The sequence below is a fragment of the Halichoerus grypus genome, chromosome 1, assembly GCF_964656455.1.
Source record: "Halichoerus grypus chromosome 1, mHalGry1.hap1.1, whole genome shotgun sequence".
Taxonomy (NCBI): Eukaryota; Metazoa; Chordata; class Mammalia; order Carnivora; family Phocidae; genus Halichoerus; species Halichoerus grypus.
The window spans coordinates 11662625-11670302 of NC_135712.1; the positions used below are offsets into that span (position 1 = coordinate 11662625).

Sequence of the window (7678 nt, forward strand, 5' to 3'; positions counted from 1 at the left end):
CCATAGTACATTTGTTACCACTGATGAACCTGCATTGACACATCATGGCCCAAAGTCCATAGTCTACGTGGACATTGCTCACTCCTGGTGTTGTAAGTTCTGTGGGTTTGGACAAATGTATAATGACATGTATCTACTATCAAGTAACATACAGAGTATTTTCACTTCCCTAAAAATCCTCTATGCTCCATTTATTCATCCTTCCCTCCTTCCTAACCCCTGTCAATCATTGGTCTTTTTAGTGTCTCCATGAATTTGCCTTTTCCAGAATGTCATATAATTAGAAAAATACGATATGTAGCCTTTGTAGATACAACACAAAAAGCACAATCCATGAAAGAACAACCTGATTTAAAAATAGGCTAAGGACCTTTTCACAACACGTTTGCCACCAGAACACAGGTGTCGTGAAAACCACCACTAATCTTAACCAAAATGGGAAAGGAAAAGACTCATGTCAACATCATCATCATTGGACATGTAGATTCAGGCAAGTCCACCACTACTGGTCATCTGATCTACAAATGTGGTGGGATCAACCAAAGAACTATCAAAAAGTTTAAGAAGGAGGCTGCTGAGGTGGGAAAGGGCTCCTTCAAGTATGTCTGGGTCTTAGATAAACTGAAAGTTGAACGTGAATGTGGTATCACCACTGATACCTTCCTGAGGAAATTTGAGACCAGCAAGTATTACATGACCATCATTGATGCCCTAGGACACCAAGACTTTATCAAAAACGTGACTACAGGCACATCTTGGGCTGACCGTGCTGTCCCAATTGTTGCTGCTGGTATTGGTGAATTTGAAGCAGGTATCTCCGAGAATGGGCAGGCCCATGAGTATGCCCTTCTGGCTTACACACTGGATGTGAAACAACTAATTGTTGATGTTAACAAAATGGATTCCACTAAGCCACCCTATAGCCAGAAGAGATACCAGGAAATCATTAAGGAAGTCAGCACCTACATTAAGAAAATAGGCTACAACCCTGACAGAGTAGCATTTATGCCAGTTTCTGGTTGGAATGGTGACAACATACTGGAGCCAAGTGCTAATGTGCCTTGGTTTGAGGGATGGAAAGTCACCATAAAGATGGCAAAGCCAGTGGAATCATGCTGCTTGAAGCTCTGGATGGCATTCTGCCATCAACTTGTCCAACTGACAAGCCCTTGTGTCTGCCCCTCTAGGACATCTACAAAATGGGTGGGCTGAGTGGAGACTGGAGTTCTTAAACCTGGCATGGGGGTCACCTTTGCTCCAGTCAATGTTAACAACTGAAGTCAAGTGTGTTAAAATGCACTATGAAGCTTTGAGCGAGGCTCTTCCTGGGGACAATCTGGGCTTCAATGTCAAGAACATATCTGTCAGAGACGGTCAGCATGGCAATGTGGCTCATGACAGCAAAAATGACCCACCCATGGAAGCAGCTGGTTTCATGGCTCAAGTTATTATCCTGAACCATCCAGGCCACATGAGTGGTGTTTATGCACCTGTGCTGGATTGTCACACAGCTCACATTGCTTGCAAATTTGCTCAGCTGAAGGAGATTGATTGTTCTGGAAAAAAGCTGGAAGATGGCCCCACATTCTTGAAATCTGGTGATGCTGCCATCATTGATATGGTTCCTGGCAATTTGAGGGCTTCTCTAACTATCCTCCTTGGGGCTGTTTTGCTGTTTGTGACATGAGACAGACAGTTGCTGTGGGTGTCATCAAAGCAGTGGACAAGAAGGCAGCTGGAGCTGGCAAGGTCACCAAGTCTGCCCAGAAAGCTCAGAAGGCTAAGCAAATATTATCCCAAATACCTGCCACCCCAGTCATAAGCAGTGGTGAGAGAACATCAGAACTGTTTGTGTCAATTGGCCATTTAAGTTTAATAGTAAAAGACTGGCTAATGATAACAGTGCATTGTAAAAGCTTCAGAATGAAAGGAGAATGTTTTGTGGACCATTGTGTGTGTGTGTGTGTGTGTGTGTGTGTGGCAGTTTTAAGTTATTAGTTTTTTTAAATGAGTACAGTTTAATGGAAACAACCTGACCAAAAATCTGTCACCGAATTTTGAGACCCATTAAAACAAAAGTTTAATGAGAAAACTATGTCTTCTTTTGGCCAACATTGTAACCTCATATCATACTATTCAGGTAAAAGATTAAGAGTCGCCCATAACCTATTTCTGGTGTTATCTTATGCTGAAACTCAGAATTTAGGTTAACATTTTTTCTCCTGGTGGGAATTTTTTGTGTTTTTTTCACCTTGCCTAAGGGAAATAAATCATCTGTTTAAGTACATAGTAAAAAGCTATGGGGACACCTTGGTGACTTAGTCTGCCTCTGGCTCAGGTCATGATCCCATGGTCCTAGGGTCGAGCCCCACATCAGGCTCCCTGCTCGGCGGGGAGTCTGCTTCTCCCTCTCCCTCTGCTTGCTGCTTCCCCTGCTTGTACTCTTTCTCTGTCAAATAAATAAATAAAAATCTTAAAAAAAAAAAAAAGCTATGGGGAAAGGGGATCTGTTGGTGCAACACATCATAGCTTAGAACAGATAGGCAAAGAGTAACACCATAAAATAGTTTATAAAAAGGTTAAATTCTGTAATACTAAAGTCAATATGTTGCATGTAAAATTTTGTATTCTACCAACATTGAGTAAATTTGTTGATACAAAAAAAATGGGCCAAACACTTTAACAGATACTTTACCAAAGAAGATATATACATGGCTGAGCATATGAAAAGATTCTCCACATCATGCATCATCAGGGACATGCAAATTAAAACAATAATGAGATATTGCTCCACACTTATTAGAATGCTCAAAATCCAGAACACTGACAACACCAAATGTTGGTGAGGATGTGGAGCAGCAGGAACTCTCATTTAACACTGATGGGAATGCAAAATGGTACAGCCACTTTGAAAGACAGTTTGGCAATTTCTTATAAAACTAAACATACTCTTACCATATGACCCAGCAATCATGCTCCTTGGTATTTACCCAGCACGTGGATGTTAATAACAGCTTTATTCATAATTGCCAAAACGTGGAAGCAATCAAGATGTTCTTCAGCAGGGAATAGATAAAGAAACCATAGTATATCCAAAAACTGGAATATTATACAGCAATGAAAAGAAATGAGCTATCAAGGCATGAATAGACATGAAGGAAATTTAAATGCATATTCCTAAGTAAAAGAGGCCAATCTGAAAAGTTGCAATATTTAAAAACCCGGGTTCTTCCAAAGCCTTTATGTTTAATTCACAAATCTTACCCTTATTTATATCTAGTAATTTTTATGTAAAAATAATATTAATCACTTTCATTTTTTGTCTGATTAACATCAAATTGACAAAGTTTAAGTAGTAAGTCCTCCTAAGTAATTAGCTCTATTTAGGAACTTATTATTTAATTCGCTAAAACACTTTAAGTACATTTAAAATTAAAATATATGTTTCTCTAAAATACTTCAAACATCCAATGTGGCAAACTAAAACTGACAAGTGAAATCTTTCTAAGCCTTTCAGTAATTATTAAAATTTCATAAACCTAGTGAATGAGATTTCTTAAGATACATGGTGGATGACTACCAAATGTTTTCTAGTGTTAATTCTCCCTTCTTTGCCTTTAGTTAAAACCCCTGTGTTTCAGCTGGACATATGTCTGCCCAACAATAGATTACATTTTGCAGCCATCTGTGACCACGTGACTAAGTTAGGGCCAGTGGGATGTGAGTAGATATGATGTATGCTACAACCAGATCATCACCTTTAAGACACTTGCAGTGGACCCACTTCTTTCCCACTTCCTTTGGATGTGGTGGTGAGCCAATATCAACCATGCTGATGAAGATAACACAGGCCATGGCAGAGCCAAAGGAGAGTAGGAACCCATTCCCTGGAAGACCTCACACAGCGAAGCTGCTTGGCCCGCAGCTCTGAACCACTCACTCCTGACTTCTTTCATCTTTGAGTGGTTGTACTTTGGGGTTAGACTGTACCCTAATAAGACAACATTCAAAGACTTCCTACAAACGTAATTGATTATATCTTCTTAAACATTTCCAATTGAAACTGCAAGTCCAATATGCCAGGTTCTCTAACATGTTAGATTTTCTTTAATGTTTCAAGTTCTCTATTTTTATTTATTTTTTTAGAGGCGGGGGTAGAGGGAGAGAGGGAATCTTAAGCAGGCTCCACACCCAGCATGGAGCCCGATGCAGGGCTCGATCTCACAACCCTGAGATCATGACCTGAGCTGAAATCGAGTTGGATGCTCAACCAACTGAGCCACCGAGGCACCCCTGTTTCAAGTTCTTTAAATAACACACAGATTAGAATGATGATTCAACACTTGGTGCTGAAGTTACCATGAAAGGAATGCCATATTTCATGGGCTCTAAGATGCCTTCAATTATAAGATATAACATTATTTTAATGATACCACCATTCATAATTGTTTGATGCCATTGATTGCAGAATGCATTCCAAATTCCAAGATGTTAAAATTGACAAAATGTAGCCATATTCTGATTTTGATTCAGCTCACCATCAATAGTGATCTGCACATTTTCCTAGGGTTGCAAAGTCACTTACCCAACCAAGAGGAGGTGATTTACTCTCATAGGCTAACTGAGTCTAGTAGTGAAAGATTTTAAAGTAGTTACAGATTCAAGTTCTTGGTAGGGAAGTGAAGATGGCACCTGGATGTGGGTGCTTGGTATGTCCAAAATGATTCTACCTGAGCAGTTGTGAAGACCAGTTGGAATATTAGAGTTGGAATCTGTCTGCCCTGTCAAGAGGGAGCTCTGTGTCCACACCTTTCACCTGGAATCTAGTTTCCTAACAGGGGCTCATGTGTTTTCTGGGTGGCTTTCAAGTTTCTCCTTTAACCTATTTTTATTGAAGCTTCTTTCAACTTCTTATCACCTGATTTGAGTAGGCATACCTGTATATACATCCAGGCTCATGCCCATACATACACACAGCAGACTGCAGCCAATCTCTTTGCTGTAAGATTAGGGTTCTTTGAATGCTGTCTATAACTCCCTTTTTATAGTTTATATTTTTGCCTATCTCACTGACCATCATTCCATAATTATTGCAGTGGAAAGGCAAAAACAGGGATTTATTGCAGGACTCCAGACTATATCCTAGAATCCAGGGACAGGATGTGCTCCTGGGGCTCCTGAGGAACTAGATGTGACATTTTTGGTTTCTCTGGGACTACATGGATCTGTCTCTGCTCTGCTCATGAAGTGTCTGATCCTGCCTCCCCCTTCCCCTGCCCCATCTTGTCTCTCAGAGACAAGTGCTCTCTGTTTCCCATGCCCACTGTGGTAGATGGCTGGCCCATAGCATGGAATGCCCTGAGGACAAACATGCTGAGTTCAAGTGACCATCAACACCGACCCTCATGTCTCATTTGAAATCCATCTTGAATCCAAGATAGTGCAGCCATGAAATGCAAACGCTTAGTCCTCAGGAAAGAGCTGTCCTGGGGAGCTGCAGGCTGCTTGGGGTGAAGTAGAGCTCGGTGGTTAAGGATATGGAGCCAAAGCCAGACCACCTGGATCCAAACCCAAGTCCTGCTGCTTAATGGCGATATGATCTTGACCAAGTGACTGAATTCTGAGAGCCTTAGTTTCCCCATCTGTAACGTAATCATACCTAAGGCACAGGGTCATGGCCAGGATTACATGGTGCATGTGGAAAGCAGAGGGAAACCTGCCTGCCACATGGGAAGTGTTCAATAATTATTTGCTGTGCATTCTGGTTATAGAGACAGACAAGCAAACAGATGCAGGTTGCATGAATTTGCTCTCCACCTCAGGTGCTAGAATCATTGCCTTTATTCACTGGTTTGGCTCCCATCTACCAAACCTGACAAGTCATTCCATCTCAGTCATGATTTGCTTCTGGACTGCTCCTTCTCCATCCAGACCAAAGAGATGCATCCAAAGTTTGGGGATTCCATCCCCCCAGACCAACACAAGTGGGAATTCATTGATTCACTCATCGAGGAGTGGTCATGATAGATGCCAAGCACTGGGGACACAATGGTGAGCAGAAGCACACCTCTTTCTGCCTCTTGAAGAAAAACTCCAAAGGCACCATCAGCAAGGCTTGGTGATTGAAAGCACGTGGAGAGTGAGGGTGAGAAAGGGGTCAGCAGCACTTCTGGGCTCTTGTTCTGTCACCAGGTAGATATTGGTGACATGTAGGGAGGCAGTCTGAGAGGGAAATCAGTTTTTGTTTGGAGCAAAAGCCAGGATATTGGAGTGAGAGTGTGGCGTTGGGCATCCAGCTGCCCACACCCCAGCCCAGCTCTGCGCTCACCAGTGTTGCAACATCAGGCAAGTCCCTTAACCTCCTTATTGGTTTTCTTGTCTGAAAATGAGGGAAGTAATAACTCTAGGTCACAGAGCTGTTGTGAAGATAAACACGTTTATATAGGCGTATCTCATTTTATTGTGCTTCACTTTATTATCCCCTGCAGATACTGCGTTTCTGACAAATTAAGGGTTTGTAACAACCTGGCATTGAGCAAGACTACTGGCACCATTCTTCCAACAGCATTTGCCCACTTCCTGTCTCTGTGTCACATTTTGGTAATCTCACAATATTTCAAACTCTTTCATTATATTTGTTATGGTGATGTGATCTGTGATTACAACTTGCTGGAAACTCAGATGATGGTTAGCATTCTTTAGCAATAAAGTATTTTTTCATTAAGGTATATACATTGTTGTTTTTTTTTTTAATTTTTTATTGTTATGTTAATCCCCATACATTACATCATTAGTTTTAGATATAGTGTTCCATGATTCATTGTTTGTGCATAACACCCAGTGCTCTATGCAGAACATGCCCTCCTCAATACCCATCACCAGGCTAACCCATCCTCCCACCCCCCTCCCCTCTAGAACCCTCAGTTTGTTTTTCAGAGTCCATCGTCTCTCATGGTTCTTCTCCCCCTCCGATTTCCCCCCTTCATTCTTCCCCTCCTGCTACATTCTTCTTCTTTTTTTCTTTCTTAACATCTATTGCATTATTTGTTTCAGAGGTACAGATCTGAGATTCAACAGTCTTGCACAATTCACAGCGCTTACCAGAACACATACCCTCCCCAGTGTCCATCACCCAGTCACCCCATCCCTCCCACCCCACCCCCCACTCCAGCAACCCTCAGTTTGTTTCCTGAGATTAAGAATTCCTCATATCAGTGAGGTCATATGATACATGTCTTTCTCTTTTTGACTTATTTCGCTCAGCATAATACCCTCCAGTTCCATCCACGTCGTTGCAAATGGCAAGATTTCATTCCTTTTGATGGCTGCATAATATTCCATTGTATATATATACCACATCTTCTTTATCCATTCATCTGTTGATGGACATCTTGGCTCTTTCCACAGTTTGGCTATCGTGGACATTGCTGCTATAAACATCGGGGTGCATGTACCCTTTCGGGTCCCTACTTTTGTATCTTTGGGGTAAATACCCAGGAGTGCAATTGCTGGATCATATGGTAGCTCTATTTTCAACTTTTTGAGGAACCTCCATACTGTTTTCCAGAGTGGCTGCACCAGCTTGCATTCCCACCAACAGTGTAGGAGGGTTCCCCTTTCTCCGCATCCCCGCCAACATCTGTCATTTCCTGACTTGTTAATTTTAGCCATTCTGACT

The 7678-nt window shown here is 41.8% G+C and overlaps 1 pseudogene; it reads left to right on the forward strand.

Annotated features, from left to right (window-relative positions):
* The first annotated feature begins 435 nt into the window (after nucleotides 1-435).
* On the forward strand, nucleotides 436-5146 carry LOC144380203 (elongation factor 1-alpha 1 pseudogene; annotated as a pseudogene).
* Nucleotides 5147-7678: the final 2532 nt, after the last annotated feature.